Source organism: Oryzias melastigma, linkage group LG8 (genome assembly GCF_002922805.2).
Source record: "Oryzias melastigma strain HK-1 linkage group LG8, ASM292280v2, whole genome shotgun sequence".
Taxonomy (NCBI): Eukaryota; Metazoa; Chordata; class Actinopteri; order Beloniformes; family Adrianichthyidae; genus Oryzias; species Oryzias melastigma.
In genome coordinates this window covers 9,942,399-9,962,793 of record NC_050519.1, presented here as the reverse complement: position 1 = coordinate 9,962,793, position 20,395 = coordinate 9,942,399, and the positions used below count along the sequence as shown (strand labels likewise).

Sequence of the window (20,395 nt, the reverse complement as noted above, 5' to 3'; positions counted from 1 at the left end):
AAACAAAAGTTCATCCGGAAATAATTCTAAAAGGTGTCTGAAAGATAAAAACATTTCATGTCAAAATCAAAGGATAGTCACACAAAAAATGAGTCTGCATTATGTTGACTCTATTTAAAATGGTATTATTCTGCAGACTGTTAAGAAGACTAGCGAGGGCGTAACCATCTAAAATGTGCGTTTCATTTTCTAGTCCTAAAATGGGAGAGTCTCTTCTATCGATTTGCTCCCAAATTGAATCAATTTCAGTTGTTCATTCATTTTCCATACTAGCTCAATCTTGTTTGGGGTCACATGGGGGCTGGAGGCCATTCCAGCACATGAGAAGCAGGATCCATGAATTAGCATTGATTAGGAAAAATACTCTTAATCCATCTTTCACATCATATGGAAACGTTTAAACTTTTCCGACCACTTTTAGTTGACCTTAGTGAATCAAATTTAAGAGGAAAAGATGCTTTCCCTCCCCCCAGTTTAACATCATTTGCCCCCATTTTCTTATTTTCTGGAGATATATTTGACACGTTACTGAATATCCTTTTGAAATTGAATTTGTTCCCTCTTTGCACATTTGACTATATTTCCATTCCTGGCTAGCTGACCCAGAGGTCACGTCAGAGCAGTTTCAGAGAAAATTCTGTGTCCAAACATGCTGCAGCTTTGTTCCATAAAATCCTCGAACCATCATCTTCAGAATTGACCCTTTTTAAAGCAATTTCACGTAAATAACAAAAGGTAACCTAACCAGTTGTAACCGTAATTTGTACAATATTTATTTTATAAATGTCCTCCTGGTTGTATTTGTTTTCAAAAATCAAAGTAGTCCTGCCAGCAGAATGCTTCACAGCTGCTTCCCCAAAATTGTAAGGATGATATTAAACGAGTCGTGGATTATTTCTCTCTGATAACCCGGTCAAAGTTAGATGAAACTTCAGGTACTTCATTGAATGCTGCTTGTTGGATTTAGAAGGTATTTTAAAATTTCTTCTTCTAATTTATGCTAGTTTTCCACAACAGGGATGAGACGTAGAGCTGCAGAAGATCTTTTCTGCCCAGTCAAAGCTGCTTACATTTCCGTGTTCACAAAAATCACTAAAGTTAGAGCTAAAGTAAGACAATTTCAATGTGTCTTACAATAAAGAAAATCTAATAACTGTTCTGTTCATTTCTGACGTAGCTCCTCTTTGCTTGTGCTCATAACTGTGTCTGATCCCTTCAGGATGATAAAGGTAAACAAGGACAAAAACAATTTCGAACCGTTAAAAATATATCTAAAAAAAGGATTATTAGCACATAACTTTCTAAATGCATATGGCCAGAGTTGAAATTTTGTCTGAAAAAAAGTGGCTTCATAGCGGCATGTAAAATATCCGCTGTGCCACACGTGGCCGACATGTAACAATGTGCATCTTGGCTGCACCTATTAGCCAACATGAATTTGCATCAGTGTTTGTGCTCGATCGCACTTAAAATGCGTACGAATAACATCAGGCAAAATAGAACCCGTTGGAATAATATCTGCTCAAATGAAAAGTTTTAAGAGATTTAAATATTGAAATAGTAACTATTTGAGAATTTGCTATAATTATTTCTTTCTTGTAATCCAAGCTGCAATTAGATATTCAGAGGTTTACACCATAATCACACATTTTAATTCAAACTATTCTAAATTAATATTTTTTAAAATGATACAAAAAAAAATGTATTAACTGCATTCCTGTAAAAAAATCTTTGTTTTAGGTTCCTTACATGCTGAAACTGCTGTATTAGCTAAAAAAAACACAGTCTAACAAAGCATTAACTATTGTAAAACATGAATAAAATAAAAACTGAAATGTGTGTGTGATATTTTTTTTTGCTAAAAATACAAAAAAGGGTCAAAACCTGTGAGAATTGTGCCTTTTAGGTTGATTTTAGTCATGTTTTCCTGGTTTTTGTCAGGTTTTGTCACACTAGCCCCAAATTATCAATTATCCACAGCTGTCTTCATTTAAGTTAATGATGTTAAGTGTCTGTTTTTTTTTTTTTGGTCAGATGGTCTGCTTTGTCACAATTTTTTTACTTCTCCTGTAATTCACAGTTTGTTCACGTTTTGGTTTATTTATTATACATTAAAGGTCTTAACATGTAGTCTGGTCCTCTGGGTCCTATACCTCCACTTTCTAGAAAAATTAGCTTCAATATTTTTTTTAATGGGAAGACAGTAAGCTACATTAGGCTAAAAAGATATATATTTTTCAAAGTACTTTGCTGCAACATTTAGAAATCCTAATATTTAGGTTGCCGTGTTCATGTAACAGAGATATTTAGTTTTATGTAGGTGGTCTTGGTTCCCAAACAAGTGCTGACAGGATAATAATTAGGTTTGAGTGCATTTTTTTTCTCTCTACTTCTCATTTGCGTCCCCTCAGACTTACTTTCTATTATGCTGACCTTTCTTGAACATTAAAAAAAAGGTGACAAAATATATACAGTACGCAGAAGCTGTTGGAACATAAAAGCTCTTCGAAAAATGACACGACAGACAATACCTTGCGGCGTGCTGCCTCACTATACGATAGCATAAATAGTTCCAAACCTTCAAACACATTTCTGAGTTGTCTCCTGAGAATAAATGGGGCTTGCCACAGTAATAACTCACTCTGTGGCATTTGCACTATTGGAATTCAGCCTTCCAGTGAGCAGAGAGCAGCGATGTACAGCAGCGTTTTCTTTAGAGTTAGTCTAAAACGCAAAAGGTTCATGACATTTAAAAAAAGACATTGTCATGACTAGAACTTTTCTTTCTGCAAAGTTAAAACTTTTTCTTTCAACAGATGATGAATTGCAAATATCCAGGGATTTACTTCTTTTTTTTTATAGAATCTAGATGATTTGCTGATGCCACTTTAGTTCTAATCAGAGGATAAATTGAGGTTTTAAAGTCTTGTTCAAGTGCTGTAAGGCCTTTTTATTAGCTTTAATGAAGCAGTACAGTATATCATTTCATTTGGGGGCTCCACTCCAGGGAAAGCTGGTTCATGAATGCTGTCTTTGGAAACAAGACCGCATAATTAGTTGCGCCTAAAAAGAACGGTTTGGATTTGTGAAGCTGAATAAGCTTGAATAAAACATAAAACATAGAAGAAAAGGGAAGTTTATCAAGCACAATGGTAGTAAGGATTAAACCTGAAAAACAAACAAATAAAACAATTAAATATAGAACAACAAGAAAGAAGAACATGAAGTGTTTTTCTCCAGCTGCTACATTTACTAGATCCCTCTCTCTAAAGATCTTCGGAGGTGCACTGGAAGTCGCCGTGATGACTGCATGTCCACTTTTCATCATGTTTTGCTTAATGTTTGTGAGGTTGTTCCAAACAAGCTTGATGAATTGTGAAAGCATCAAGCTGAAGACCTGTCTCCTCTTCTCTGTGTACTCGCTGCTCTGTTTTACGTTCATCTCTTATGGATGCTGGTAGCCAGGCAGTGTTTATGGTTGGTAATCCTCCCAGTTCTGCAGCGCTGCTTTGACTCAGTACCATCAGTCTGGATTTCATCACACTCTTCGCCAAGAGCAGCTATGCCAGTAAAGGTTGTGGCACAGCAAAGCATTCTGGACATTGTGTGTGAATGACTTTAGCCTCGTTTTAGTCAGGCTATGCAGCACAAACAAGGTAAAGAGAATTATGGCATTGTTTGGCCCGCAGGCACTACCCACTTTTTACACTTTTTACTGCCCCCACAAGCAGAGCTGAAGCATCAGGCCATTCATTCACCCTCTCCTCTACCACCATTAGTCACAGCTACAAGGGACAAATTCATAAAAAACACATCTTTCAAAATTACTCCTTTTTGGTTGGTTTTATCTCCATAGCAACCATTTTAGATTTTTGGTTGCTTGGGGTCGACAAACAAATCTAAGTAATTTTTAGAAGAATTGGCAAAAGTAAACTTTTGAAATGTCCTTGACAACAGAGGTTTTTTTTATGGAGTGAAATAAGTATCACCCTGATTTATGCGTGCGTAATTCTTGATTAGTGCATAACTTTGGATTTGTGTGTACGTCATTATTGATTTATAACTCATATGAAACATTTTTTGAAAAATTACAAAAAATACAGAATTCAAAAAAATACAAAATACTATTTACACATGCAATAAAATTACAACAGCTTGAAACTAATTACACACAAATCTTTACAAATCATGCATGAATCACTTGTTATGCACACACAAAACCTCAGTTACGCACAAATCTGTGGTGAGACTCTTTTCACCTCTCACAGATTCATCAGAAAGTGATGCGTTTAAATACTACTAGAATGCTCGGTCATCAGAGTTTTCTTATCAGCCTCTTTGAACTTAGATTGTGAATAATATCTGGTAAAACTTGACATTTTCCCACTTTCTTAAACATAAATTTTTGATAATTAATATAAGAAAGTCTAAACAAGTGCTTTCAGAATATTTATTCCTTTAAAAATAAAAGTATTTCCTAGAAGTGATCGCTTCCTCTCTGCAGCAACTCCCCTGATAGCGCCTCCGACACAGGGCTATCTCCCAAACGCTGGTCACCAGTGACGGGCTGGTATCTGCTATCGCCATGGAGAAGCGCCGCTGGGAGACCACACCACAGCCAGTGAAAAATGTGCAAGCAACAGGGGAACGTCACTTTTGCCAGCTCAAAGTGCTGCCGCCGTTAAAAATCCACAATTTCTATTTCCAACAATTTTTTCCCCAAGTAGGTTCCCGATGATTTTTGAGGAGTTAGGAAAAGAAAGATTGAAATTGAATCAGAGTTTACATTTTTAGCTGGTCTTAGGTGTAAGATGGCAACCTCTGACTGTGGTCAAAGGTTAACAAAACTTCAGTTCTGGTTGTAGACCATTGACTGTATAATCACTGGACAGCTCAACCCCCAAACCTCGCGTGTTCCAAATAGGAAGTACCTGCTGGTACTAAGAAGTCCAAGTCCCATAGACTTCTATTGAGAAATAGAAAGTCATTTCTCAGTCATTCAAATAACCATTCTTATGCTGATACATTCTACCTAACAACTTCTTTCTAATCCTAATTTTTCTTTTAAATATTTTTTCGACAGTAGTTCCTCTAAAGATGTAACTCTGAGCAACTGTGACTAATCACTGTCAGCGGGTTTCAAAAAGGCGGCGGTCGTATCATGACGTCACGATGATGGCTTTGAAAAGGCATTTTCAATGGGTGCGTCAACACCTTGCTTTGTCCAGTGATAAATATATGTCTATGTTGTAGACTTAAGATGGCGGCGTCTGTGTGAAATTTTGTGGAAATCGCTCGAACAAAAGTTTTCTTTTCCTATCAGGTGATAAATCGCCAAATTACCACTTTGCCACAGAACTGTCATCCCATGATAATTTCAGTTTTAGTTTCATTAGTTGGTTTTGAAATAATTTTGAGCCCCAAAAGACATTTTTGGCCTTAGTCATTTCTTTATGTTGTGATATCATCATCTTGGGGGGGCTTGTTATCAATGCCCAAGATTCATTTTCACCAGGTCCGATGTGTACGAGCAAAGTTTTCTGCTCAAATACAGTAAGAAAGAATAAATATGAAATCAGTACAGTCCTCCAGTCTATGACTGCTGCAGGTCATAACAAGAAGTTGAAGAGGATGATGCAAAAAAGGAATGTTTTTATAAGAGGACGTGACTGGTTGCATTGAAGCAACTTTGAAAACAGAAAAACATAATAGAATGAAGCAAGCAGCTAAAAAACAGACGTTGCAGATGATGGGTTCATATGTTTCTGGTGCCCTTTCCTTTTTATCTCGATCTAGTTGTGGTTTTAGCCTTCGTAAACATCCTAAACAGTTCCTGCTGTGCAGCAGAAGAAATGGAAATTACACTTCAGGGACTCTGCTGATTCCCCGCAGAATATTTGAACAGTCTTTTACAAACCATGTTAACTAAATGGCTACAGTGATAAAGTGGATAAGGCTGGCATTGTTTATGCTGCAAATGCCCCACAGACACTGAACCAGCACTGAATTTATCCAGCTAACGAGAACTGTTTGTTCAAAAAGTGCTTTAGGGCTGATGTTTGGAGAAAAATCTTAACATGATGTCCTCTTTTGTGGTTCAAGAGTTGTTTAAAGGACATATGCAGAAAATATGTTTGTGGAGTCTCTTATAGCACATGATATTGCTCTTTTACAGTAGTAAAAAATTCTAGTCTTAGGATTTGATCTAGTCTATGAGAAAAGTCTACAACCTCTGTTACAAGAACTAATTACAATGCTACATATGCACACTAGGCATGTGATGCACATTCAAGAACTCGCTGAACTTCAGTTCTTGAACGTGCTTTTAGCATATGTTGTTCACACTGGACTGTCGCTACCCGATAGCATGTACCTACAGTTGGAAGAGGCTTGGGGTAAAATGTCAATCTTACTCCAGGCTTTTTTTTCACAGCTCTATTCCCATGTATGACAGATATTTGCGTGTGCTTCCTTCTTCATCAATATGCGCATGGGCGTTTTCTTCCATGATAAACGCCTGCTCAAGATGATAAATATCCTCCGCGATTATCTTCTTCAGCATATCAGGATTTTTTTCAGCTGCTTCTGAGTCAGCTGATGCCATTTCTCCATGCAGGGGCATGGAGAGAGGAGGGGCTGGCATGCTCTTCATGGAGGAGAGCAGAGATACACCTCAGCACCTCCTCTGGACACTTTAGTTTCATACAAGTGTATTGAGTTGTCTGAGTTTTTTGTGACAAACTGCAAGAGTCATGAGACTGAAACAAATCAGCAAAACTGGGGGAACACTGTACACCTTGTTTTATGTATTTCTTGTATAGGTTCTATAAATCTAAATGTAAAATCAGAGCTTAGGGGTGAGATTTGAGATTTTTATTTTCTGCAAATTCTACATTTTAAAAAATCAGAAGAATTTTATGCTTGTATTGAGCTAAGGTGAACAGACAGTTGAGTTTATTATTCATTACGGCTCCATTGTGCCTGGTAATAAAAAATTAAAAAAACAGCCTTTCTTCACTTTTCTTTTCCAGGAAACAGCTGCGAGTTATTCTTTCGCTCAGCAGGATTTTTCCAGCTGGATCTTTTTTTTTTTTTAAATATTATGGTACTTCAGTGTTTCTGTGGACCTCAGAGAAACTTTATCCCTAATGGCAAAAGGAATAAATTATTGCAAGGTTGGAAACATTCCCTGTCGCTGTCAAAAACACAGAGCGACATTCGAGACATGAAATTATTCATTATTAATAAAAAAAAAAGCGCGCGGTCCGACAGCCATGAGGCACGATTTCTTAACGAAGTTTGCTCAAGTTATTTATCTCATTTTTTGCTCCCACTGCTCGTTCTGTTCTTCATGACTCATTTGTGTCATCTCCCCACTTTTAGCCTCCATATCAGCCTTAATCTAACACAACAGAATTCTTCGCTGCCACTTGGCAAGAGAAGAGAAATGGTTTATCTTCTGCTCCATCATGTTAGGCATGCACATATCACGCTCTACCTGTCTCTCACCTCTCATGCAGCAAACTGCGACGCCCCCCAAGTAAACGCACCTACAGTTGATCCTAAACAAGTCTTTAAATAAACTTTGCTTCAGGTGTTCGGTGAATCTTCAAGGAGAAGTTTGGATTTTCTGTCTGGCCAAGTTAATGATGTGTTGCTCTCTGTCTCTGTTCCTCCAAAACTAAATAAAATAGGACATTTTCTGCGTGTCTGTGCAAGAAGTGTGACAGCATGTGTGTTGAGGTTGTAAATGTTTGTGTTCTCGATTTAAGCATCTCTGAGTGTTGATGAAGAGCTGTGGGCTTGCTTGTCTGATCGTGCTTATGAATATAAAAACAAAACAGAGACAATCTAACATTAAAAAATAGCTAAGCTATCCCAATGAACCCTAGGGCACGGACCTAAACAAACAGCAGATGCATGGAATAGGTCTACATGTTGCTGAAGGTTCAAAAAGTGGTTTTAGCTCCTCTATTCTGTACGTAAGAAGAAGACTTTTCTCTTTCCGTTTCAGGGTGGAGTTTATAGGCTGTAAAATAACACTGTGACAATTTCTGATAAAGAAAAATATTACGGAAAAGTGCATTTTTTTTCCATAATTCCACTCAGAAAATTAAACTTTCATAGAATATAAACCATTGATTTTAAGTATTTTTTAACATAAAATTGCTGTTCCAGTTCATGAAACCCACAAAAATAAGATTTAAAAAAATTAGAATACGGTGTCCAAATTTTGCAGGTCTTAAACGTTTTAAACTGAGTTTCAAAAATACTTTTTTTTTCCAAAAAGTGTAATAAGAATTGTGGGTTTTATGAGCTAGAATCTACAATGTATGTAAAAACAAATGAATACTTGAAATTGATGATATTGTAATCTTTTTGGGAAGGGTCTATGTTTCTTTTTCTTTCTAAAGATAGCAAAACTGTCATGCGGCACCAAGCTGCAAAAGGAAAGCAGTTTTGGTAGCAGCTGCAGTAATGTGGGTCAAAAGTGTTACAAATACAATAAATCCAGTCAATTTCCCCTCGAGATGTTATGTTATGATTTGCATCCTCCAGGCCGCATGACATTTCGCTGGGTTTGTCATTAAAAATGAGCAGTGTTCCAAGAATGTGTACGTTTTTCTCATAAGAAATGATCCGCATATCTGACACATCAGAAGAACCAGTTTTTACCCAGCAACCCCCCAAAAAAACATCACCTGATCACTGATCTTATCTTTCTCTGAGAATTCCATGAGATGCTGCAATGACTCAAAAATATGCCTGAGTGTCACCTGTTTAGATGTTTTCACCGCTGCACTCCTTAACCCTGAGGGCTGCACATTCATACTTATGTAAAGGTTAAATTTCTTTTGTTTTATTAACAAAACTTGACTAAAAATCCACAAAATGTAGTGACAAAATTGGCAAATGACAATATTTACAAAAAAATAAACGACACATTTTAGTTACCTTAAAGGGCCTATAACATGCAAAATTAACTTTTGAGCTATTAAGTGTTATAATGTTCACTCCTCACTATAAACAACCCCAAAGCAGCATTTGGATCTATTCACGCATTTCTAAAAACCTGCGTTTTTTTTTTTTTAATTATAATTCATTACAATATTAATTTAAATAATATTCATTATAATACAGAACTGCAAACCCAGTTCTGTTCTCTATTTACATTAACTTCACATTTTACTACCTCTTATTTATATTTCTCTTTTTGTCATGCCATCCATTATGCATTATGCAAGTGTGTTCAAAAGGATCAGCAGACTGTAACTGTACTTGTCCCCTGGAGCATTCATGACTGCACATGCGTTTTTGCACACACTTTAAGGTAGATGAAACGTGGCACTCTTCTAAAATGTCAGCACTGCCAAAAATAACTTATTCCTACATATATCATAGTCCAAATTGCAGACAGATGGGAATTAATTCAACAATCGGACAAAAATTCCATTATTAAAATGTATTTTTGGGCGTTTTACTTAAATAAAAAAAGACGTTTATTAATAGTGTGTGGACGTAAATGCATGGATGGGAGTGAGTGTGTCACTGAGCTTCTAAAATGCCCTGTCTCGTACAAAAACCTTCAGGGAGCATAAGCAGTCCTCTGTGAAGCCAGAACGTTAGCATGTTATGAATACTTGATGTGTTTAGTCTAACACAACTTGACTCAGAGAAGACAGGTGAGCAAAATTAATGGCAATACTTTAAAGAAGATGACGTGTGACAAGAGGGAGCAGCAGAGGCACGAAGGACGGCGCAAAGAGAAAAAAGCCACTGAGTCCGCCGGCTGCCAGACGGTGAAGACAGAAAGCAAATGACACCAAAAATTAACATTCACCCTGGAAAATGACTACACTGAAGAAAAACTAAATACTTTAAGACTGTAGCTTCTTTTATCAGATTCACTTTCCAATGTTTTTTTTATGTTACATTATAAATGTAAATACCTGAGGGAAAATATTCAACCCGCTCTCATGCAGCTATATTCAGCCAGCAGGTCTAAATAAACCCCCTTTATCTGCCAAAATAAATGCATTATTTTCCCCGTTATGGCTTCCAGCTTACAGCAAATTATAAAAACAAGCAATGTTGCTTTTTCGTCTAAAACCAAGCCATTTACTTTTAATAATTACTAAATCCAACCAACAAGTGACAGCCATGTTTGGCCTTTAAATATCTGTGGGTGTTCTAACATTCAACAGTACTATTATGCCAGTGAAAAAAAAAAAAAAAAGCATCAAATGGGGAAAATACACCTTCCAAAAATACCAAGTAAAACTCCAGCTCACTGAACTAATTATCACCTGAAGAATAACAGATGGAGGACCAAAGTTGTGAGCCATTCTGTTAATAAGAGGTACGAAAAAGCCAAAGATTTATGTCCTACCAGAGTTTCCAAAGAAGGTATCGCATCCTCACCAGTTGTGGTGACTGTTGGGACAGAGCAACTATGCCCCCGTACCCAGTTGCTGAGAGCTCTCTGTTTACATGCTCTTCCACTAGCTTACAGCCCCTCAATAGCCCAACCTAACATTACCAGTGCAACAACAATCGCAAGCAGTATTGGAGCTACCCAGACATTCAGTTTTGAGCCAGATCCCAGCTCGGACGAAGAAAAGGAATTTTAGGCTTATTTTCTATATCACGAATAAACTCTTTTTCAATCAGCTTTTTTTCAACTGCTCTTGAATCATAGTGGTTTTAAAAAAGACATACTTTATGCATAATTTTAAGCAGATTTTTTTTTTAATATGTCCTCTGTCATCAGAAAAATGCTACAAGAACTCATTAAAAACACAATTTTCACTGGAGTGGGTCTGCAAAATCAAATGAAAACATTTGGTTTACTGTATTTTATTTTTATAAACATTTTGCTGATCTGAGAGAAGCTTTATCAACTGGTTAGATTCATGTAAAAAAAAAAAATTTATGTTAATTTGTTTAAAGACCTAAGCATGTCTTTATTTATTGCGTAAACACCTGTTTACAACATGGACAGACTGCTATTTGATGGCTGGCCAGAACAAAAGGTGAAAGGGGAAAAAATTCTGATGCAGTAATGTTTTATCCTGCTGTGCACCACGCAGCATTTGGATGACGAGGCCCAGAAAGTGGGTATTTGGAGGCTGGGGGGGAGTTTGCTGGGGCAGTTATAACACGTTTCCATTTCTGCTAAATATTCAAATCTAGTTGAGTGAATGCAGAATTTTTATGTTTATCAGGAAAATATTATAATAATTACATGTTTCTGACTCTTCAGTTTGGTAAAAGATGACAGAGTCAGAGTCAATCTAAAATTTTAAAGAGATAAATGACAATCTAAAAATAGAGATTTTTGAGATTTTATTAAATAAAGTCAAAGTGATTTTTACATTTTATCTAAATCATCATTTAAATTTGCAAGAAAAATGTTCCCAAATAAAAATAAGAATTCAGAGGGGGATATACAGTATGCTGGTGGAACACACTGTGTTTAGAAACACTAGATGAAACAAATAAAATGAATACTTGTTGCCTCTTCCTGTGTTCTTGGTAAAGCCCACAGCCGAGGTCAATGTCTTCTGCTGTGTACACAGTGAGTGGAGGCCCATGTCCAGCCTCCTGGGTCACTAACATATTGACATCAAGTCTCTTCTGACGCAGGAGGGCATGTTGTTTTTCAGCTCCTGCTAACAATCTCAGCAACCCCAGAGAATGGCTTCATTCATGTAGTGATAATATGGACACACACACACACAGAGGAAAAGAAAAAAAACACATACTCCTGGAAGATACAATCTCCAACTCCAGTCCCTTATTTTGCAACTGGTCTTCATTCCAAACTATTTGCTCAAAACAGCACAAACACCAGCACTGCAGCTGCTGAGTGCATCAATCAATCGGAGACATTCGGCTTCAATACTGCTCACAGCTTCAGCAGTGTGGTCTCTGATAAGTTCTGATCAACAACGACAAAACAAACAGAGGAGCTGAAGCTCTGGAGAGAACCGCTTCTGCAAAACAAATCATGTTCAAGAACAAAAGTTAATTAACTCGCTTCTTAATGTAGGATTTTAGGAGGGAAATGCTTGAAGATGTGATGAGTTTGTTCTTTGATTTTAATTGGCTATGGTCCTGATTTTTTTGTTCAAATTGTTCCATATTTTTTCAAAGATTTTGCTGGAGTAGCTTCATTAACAGAACCCAGTGTTGTTGTTTTTTTTATTTGTCTGAGTTTTATAAAAACAAAAAAAGCTGAAAAGTTAGATGTGTTTGAGAACAAACAGGATGAGGGCGCTGAGGACCCAGAACTTTTGGTGCACATGGTTAAGGATTTCTTTATTTCTTTCCTGATTTTTGTGTCTTGTCAGCTCTCTTTCGTGCAAAAGCATTTGTATATCCCTTTAAGCTCCTCTTATTTTGTGTCAAGAGTTGGCTTGTCAGTGTTTTTATCTTTTTATTTTTTTTGGCAAGTGTCTTAAAGTGTTGCTGCAACATTTCTGCATGCTGTCACTTTTATGAGGGCTGTTTTTTTTTCCTGTAAGCTTTTTTTAAGAAGCGAAGAAGTCCCACATCATGGTGCAGCTACCCCCATGCCTTCACTAGAATGTATTAAAGAAAATAAATACTTTTAAACTCCCACACCACACTTTAGATTTCCTAACTCTATAGACAGCTGTTCTTTTTTGTCATAAATTAGTTTGTTTTAGTTCTGGGGTTTGATTTCTAAGTCAAATGTTTGCATTTTTATTGCTTTATTACAGCTTTAATTCCTGCTCAAACCAGATTAACAAAACTAATTGTTAAATGTCTTTAGTGTAATCAAATCTGTGATTTTTTGCCATATTCATTGTTTCCCATTTTTTGTGTTTCTTCTGGTCATGTTTCATGTTATTTCAATTATTTATATTGCATTTCATTTTATTTTAGCTTCCTTCATGTACGCCCAGGACTTCTGCATTTGCTTCTTCCAACATCTGTCATGATTATTTTGACATTATTATCACAAAGGAAAAAAAACTGGGACATATTCTACATTAGTTCTTGAAAGAATACACATTATTAGATTTTAAATAAATTTAAGTGTGACCTTTTTATGTTTTTGTTGAGTCTGCACAAATACTGCTGTCATGGAACTCCATTTAAAAATAACATATTACTCTAAAAAAAAACAAATAAAACCTAAAAAAGTGTGCGCTGGCCATTAGGAGCAACAACAGCTGTCAGTGGTCAGCAGCCTGAAGGAAAAGAATCACTCAGTTTGTCATGTGGGAGGCATGCAACCTCATCCCCAAGACAAAGGTGCGATTGCAACAGTTTCCAGCTGAGCAGCCACAGAGATAAAGCGATTGTTGCTTGTGCTCTGCCCTGTGGTAATAGGTTGTTTTTGGTAGCGAAAAGGCACCACACTTGACCTTAGACCCACTCCGATTGCAAAGGAACGGGGGTATTTTTAGAGCCTCGCCAATGAAGATCTGAGCAAACAGAAATGGCCTAATAGTTCTTCCCCCTGCAGCGTTGCCAAAGCAAACTAAAGACTTTTTGTATTCTTTGACCTCTCCAAATCTATTGCTCCGCCTTTTCTAACATTGACTGTTCTTCACGGAAAAATGTTCTCCATCCCAGACTGCAAGTAAATATGTTTGTGTGAGAAAACCTGCTAGCCTAAACTGTAACTTCACAAGTTTGCCCCACAGGGCGACCATAGTGACCCCCGAGGAGCCATTAGCACATGTTCCCTGATCTATCAACACTGGAACGTGTAGCCCGGTCATTAGTGGATAATCATATAAACCACAAAGAGCCCGATTGTGTGATTTATCCATGAACAAACAGAACAAGTGATGTGCTTCAATCATCACAACCCAGTGACTTAACCCAGACTCAGATTATTCCTCCATGCTATGAGGCCAGACATCACAGTCCATCTGTAAGCTCTGATTGAATTTAATGGGCATGTTGCTTTTCCAATGAGTGGTATTTCCCAGAGACCCTAAGAAGTTTAAGTATTAACATATGTAAGAAAGAACTGAAATGCTCTCAAAGACAGTTTGCGTCTCCCTCCCATACACTCCCATTCAACTTATATAATCAAGCCTGTTGACAGTTTGATTAATGTCATTTTGAAACACATTTTTAGAATAAAATTGATTCCTTGGAGAAATCTTGCAGAAAAAAAGAACAGTACATTGTTTCACTTCTTAGATGTAGCCTGACGTAAGAGTCAATGCTTTGTTTGATCCTGAGGATTATTTTAAACAAATTAAAGAAGCCTGTACGCTGCAAAGAGATTTATCCTGGAAAAAGTATGTCTTGTTCAATATATCTGAGAGATCTCATACAGGCTTGAAGATTAATTTTTCTACTCTCTAGTAAATCATAGATAAATATTTAACAGCTGCCATGAGTCTTTCTAATGTCGACAAAGGTAAACTCTGGAGAAAAAAAAATGGAGTTGTATGAAGATACATATTGTGTGGGTGATAAAAAAAAGTGTCTATCGTGCCATTTTATCTTCTATCGTTTCAATGGGTTTTGTTTGTTTATTCTTATTGTTGAGCTTTTGTGCAAAAGTCTAATTTCTTTCTAAGATAATTGAAACTATTCTGCACTTTAAAAAGAAGTTTTTTTTATTTGTGACGATTCAGTTACATGTTACTTGAAAAATAGTCAGAGAAAAGGAAGTAATGGCATTTTATGTAATTTTTTAAATGAAAATATACTTTATTGTGGCATATCGTGGTATGTATTGTTGCTGTGATATAAAATAATTTATATTGTGATATAAACATTTTTTCCATATACCCCAGCACAATCCCTTTATCAAAATATCTGTGTGCAGACCATTGACATAAATGGAGATGGACAAAACAAGGTTGTGACGTCACCAGTAGAAAGTGCCTTACCTCAGGTTCCAACAAAATGAAGTCAGTTCAGTCGCCATTTTATGGATATCGCCCAATTTCACCATTTTGGGACCAGGCGACATAATTAAGCAGTGATTGGTCTGAGAATCTGTCGATCAAATGTTTTGAACGTTTGAGGTGGGGGCCAGCGGGGCTTCTGAGGCATCGGATTGGCCATATTATAACTTGAATAACTTGCAATAAAGAAAATATATTATGAAAAAAAAATTAGGTTTAGCAAGAACACATTAAAAGAGATACCAGAGCAAGAATTGGTATTCAAGAGCTGTTCATTTCTCAATAGAAGTATATGGGATTTTGGCCCTCTGGGATCAGCGGGTATTTCCTGTTTGGAGCATGAGGGGGGAGGGGGTGATCAGTCCAGTTCTCTCTATACTGTCTATGGCACAGACACAAAAGGGAAGGACACACCAGCACAAAGCTGCTCAGCCGTCACCCAAGGTTACTACTGGTCCAAGTGGACACTTAAATTCATTAAAAATCTCGGACAAGCCCCCATTAATGCAAAACCAGAGGCTGTAACGGTAAGTGAGTTGAAGTGTGAGGAAAGGGTGCACAGTCCAATCCCTGGAAATGCTTTTAAAGTAAATCAAAAGATGATCGGAGTGGAAACTTAAAAAGATTTTAGAATGGTTTTTCCCTTTAACTTTCTGCAACCTGTTGCACCAAACTTTACTCGTAAGCTTCACGTGTGAAACAGTTCCATGTTTTTGTCTGTGCCGGGTTCAGCACGACAGATTGAAGAATCAATTCCACAGTTGGGACATACCAGAGATGAAAAATGCTTTCAATCAGGATCAAGGGTTGGGTTGGAGGGGGTCTTAAAAAATCAAAATGTTCAAAGTCTCCTCATTCAAAGGATATGTCAAATGTGAAGAGCTAATTTTAAAGACTAAACTATGACAACTAAGGATCTTTTAAAAGCCGTGAAAAAAAGAAATTTGGTTCAGTTTGTGATCAAAGGATCTGAGCAGTCATACAGCTCAATGTGTTTTTAATGCCAACTCATAATCTGGGCTGGATTATGTTTGCCAATTTATGATCAAAGTTCTTGTTTTTTTATTAAAATGCACATATAAAAAATAAAAAGTGACAGACTGAAACCTTCGAAGCTTTGCAGGGAAACTTGAAAGTCTATTTTTACAGAACTATTACAATTTGTGATTTTTATAATGTGTACAAGTAAAGAAGTATTGATTTAAAATGCATAAAGGATTATTCTCCTGACCTCTCTCAGCAGTGTGAGCTGCAGACACTCTTTTTGAACCTCTCAGGACTCCATACTCCCTAAACGTTCGCTTATGGAACTGAGCTGAGTGAGCGAAGGCAGGATGATTTACGTGTTTAAGGGTCTGGATCGTGTCCAAAAGGAATGTGGTGAATCTAAGTGAAGTGAAACTGAAATGCCAAGTCCCAACAGAGCCAATGATGCAAGTAAACGGCAATAATAGGTTTCTTATGTTCTTGTGTGTGTGAGCGCGGAAAAATATATGACTACTACATTTCTGAGTAAGCAAAACATCCAAATTTAGGACAATTTGGGACAATTACTGTTTAACTTTTTGTGTTGGAAACAACTAAAGTCCTCCTCATGTGTGGATGTCCACACAAAAAACATATAAGCATGTCAGCTGGAGGCTGTGTCCTGACAGACTGATTATTCCCTCTTTCTCTCATCAAAACATTGTCTTGATTTGTTCACCAGAACAGGAAGATAAAATGTTGGCCGTCACCCAGCGCACAGTAAGTGGTGGAATGTGCTGCTCTGAATATCTGATCCTGGTTTGGGTTCTGAACATTGAATTCAGAGGAAACAGCTGCAGACACTACCCAAACAGCCATCAGCAGAACATGGCTCACATGGGCAGAGAGTGAAATGCTTTAGCCGCGTGCACAGAAACGAGAAAACAAAGCTCCCGCAATCAACTTGTTTCTCTGTTGTTTCACCACTTATCTGGATGTTGTTTAATTTCAAAAACCGATTAGACTTTGCTCCCTAGATAAGGTCTAAAAATTAATAGCATCCAGTAAAAGAAAGCTCAGTTGTTTTCCTTTGGCTCACTATAGAGCGTGCTTTCGTAAATTTAATAAACTCATCAATTTAACTGAAGGTATGGGGCTAAATTGCATTGTGCCTCGAAGCGATGTGGGAGTCGATGTATAATTGATAAGCCGTGGCTGTTTCCTGCTTCTGACAGAAATAAAGAATTGCTTCTAAATTTTCCTTTTGAATTGTGCGAACAATAAATTAGAACATGTAAGTGTTTGTTGGGCAGAAGCCAGGAGTGTGTAACTCAAGGAGTGTCCAACTTTAACCTGAACTGTTGTTTTCCTGTTTTTCTTTGAGACGATGTTTTACAGTCCCACTCAGACCATCTTTTGATCTGTTTTGTTGCAGTGGAGTAAGCCCTCCCCCACTTCCCATCATCTATCTGTTAACATTAGTGGTGCATTAAAATGGTGAGCAATATTGGAGCTATCCAAATCCCAGCTCAGACGAGGAAAACTTGTCTGCAAGTGGATGCATCACCGGAGGTGCATATGTGATGCGTCTCAGTTACGCTACATTGACATAAAAAAATAGAACAAAAAAAAATAGAACGTTCATTGATCAGTTGGAATGGTTGCGTCTAACATCCGTCTCTGCAACGCAAGCTTTACGCAAGAGTTCTATTTCGATCACGTTGACACGTCAATGTCGCAGCAAAAAGCCGGAGAACCGGAAACAGGTTCTGGTTTCAAAATAAAACTTCCATTGCTTTTTCAAAATAAAATTTTATTTTATAGTTAAAGTGATGTGCCTACACGATAATGTATGATAATGATTGTATTTAAAGTTGTCTGCATAATAAAACAAACTGTTGTAAAGTCAGCTTTGGTTCAATGATAGGAACTACACCTTTTGTTTTTGGACCAACACCAAACCAGGAAATGTCAGTCTTGTGGTTAAAAGATTTGTCCTTAATTTCCCATTTTCTACTTCCTAATGGAGATTATTTTAAGGAAACACATTTGCTCCTCCGTGAATCATTTTGGAAAAGAGCTCCGCTTAGACTTCTGCAACAATACACATAAGCCGCTCTGTATTTATACACCAAATAGGCCGACTTTGTTCTGCTATTTACATTTAACGCCTCCACTCAAGCCTTTGACTTTCAACTGAAGCTTTGGTCAAAACTAAATGTGACCGGAGGGGGGGTCAGTTCACCAAGAAACCACTAGGGGATTGTTACACAAGCTGTGCAGCCTCTGTATAATCCACAAAATGCTTTATTATTGTAAAGTGTAACACTAGAGCACAAAAAATGAAATATAATTTGTTTTTAACAAGTTCCAAACGACCATATTCATGTCATTGGATGGTGCAAAAACAGAAAAAGGTCAAACGACATAACTCCAGATTAGTGATACCATCTGGTTACCCTCTGACTGACTGACTGACTGACAGGGATGTTTTTTAAGAATCTGTCTAATATTAGGGAATTGCAGAATTCCCAGAATGTAGCATTAAAGCTGAGCCTTTAGAAATTGCAAAAACTCCCTGCGGGAAGGAGGCTATAAAAAAGCCGACTTCGTCTATGAGCGCATGAATGTGTGCACACGCTTTGTTTGCGTGGCGGGGACGAGGTGTTATGAGCAGAGGGCCACACTGGAGCCAGCAGGACCATCTAGACAGAACCCCTTTGACTTCTCAGTTACAGTCAGGAGTGACAGCTCTCTGTTGTGGAGGTTATTATTAGCTGTAAGCTGTTCTTTCCAGCAGAACTCTGATTGGAGTTTACAGTGTCTAGACTACCGCTCTTATCAACTCAGTGAAGATGTCCATGTCACTTTTGGGTGTCAATCTCATTCATTCGCGTTTATTTCCTATTCAAGTTCACAGGCGTCCACTAATTCCTGTCCCAGCTGTCATTACTAAGTGCCAAAGTGCTCCCTTGACAGGCAGTCACTGAGCTGCTCTCAGATAAAACACCAAAGATACTTCTAGAGTGCGTGAGACGGACTGACCAACCTAACGTGCATGCTCATTGGCCTGTGGGAGATAGAAGGTCCTCACATGCACAAAGACAGAAAAGCCCCAACCGGGATCCAATCTTTTAACGGATAGACACGGATTTACTGATTTCTCTCACTATTCATGTAGTCTCAGAAAAGACTGACTGTCTGTGTGCTACCAAATACAATTTCACCTGTTTTTACTTTAATTCCTTCTTAGATTACAAAAAATATGAAATCTTACTCTAAAAAACATAAACTATGAAGCAAAGACGTTTGGAAAATAAACACTCATAATAGTGGTCAAACCTGAATGTGCAGAGTCTGCTGATGTCTGTCCGGTTTAGCGCACCTTTTTTTTTCTTCTCAAGCTAGAACCCACATTAGTTTAAAAGTATCACCTTTCTTTTTCCAAGAACAAACCTGATTGGTTAACTTTTTCTGGGAAATCAGTCTCATTCTATTCTAAAAGTGTTTTTCGAACATGTATCTGTATTTAAATTGTTTCTTTTTTTGATTTGAAGCAAAACTACCAAAAAGGCAAACTTTAAACACAATATAGATTGAACTATAGTTTGATAAGGAGAGTTGAACATTTGATCCTTTGATTATTTTTGTCTTAAAGTAGAATTTATGTCACCTTAAAGCAAACAATTTGACTTAAAATGATTAAAATATTTTAAAAATGTTTTTTTAAATCTGACCAAAGAAAATTCTAGAAATCCTTGTGGCCAGATCAATTCATCCTCTGCGCAGCCGAGATTTTCGTTAAGCATTTTTGATCTCCTGATTCCATCATAAACCTTGAGAGCAAAGTGTCCGTTTGTGCATTTGATGTCTCACTATGATGTGTTTTTGTAGGCATCAAATCACACGCACCACCCACTAATGTGTACAAACACATCATAAAGCAAGACATTGCTCATTCATGAAGCTCACCTGTAAGGATGGAGCTGATTCATTCATCTCTACAACTCATCTCTGCTGCTAAGAAATGGGATTTGTCTGTTTCATTATGTTATTCTGCAGCTGAGATCCACTTCTTTTATAACTTGTCTGATGGTTTTTAAGTGACTCAGCATCAGTGAAGGACAATTAACTCCATGACTAATCAAATTTGGATTTATTAGGCGTAAATTGTGAACAGAAAATCATTATTTGTGGATTTTCTTTTTGTTGTGCAATTACAGAAGCAAATTAAATTAGAAAAAATCTATTTTACTGTGTTATTTTTGTTAATTGCACCTAAAATGAAGATTACACATGATTTGTCCTCTGATTTGTGCTTCGAGAATTCCTAAGAGGTGAATTAGTGTTTAATATTTTGCGGCCAGCTTCTTTTTTAACTTTCATAATAAACAATAAGGCTAATTCTAAATTGATGGTTTAGAATAGAAGAAAATCATTCACTGTGAACCGAGGTGAAGTTAGTTGGATATTGGATATTCGACAGACATTCGCTCTGGGTGTAGTTAGGGACCGTCAACAAA

At 37.2% G+C, this 20,395-nt stretch overlaps 1 protein-coding gene across 6 annotated transcripts in view; it reads right to left on the bottom strand.

Annotated features, from left to right (window-relative positions):
- gcgra (glucagon receptor a) overlaps positions 1–20,395 on the bottom strand; it is a 40,203-nt gene that overhangs the window by 19,022 nt on the left and 786 nt on the right. The window lies entirely within an intron of this gene.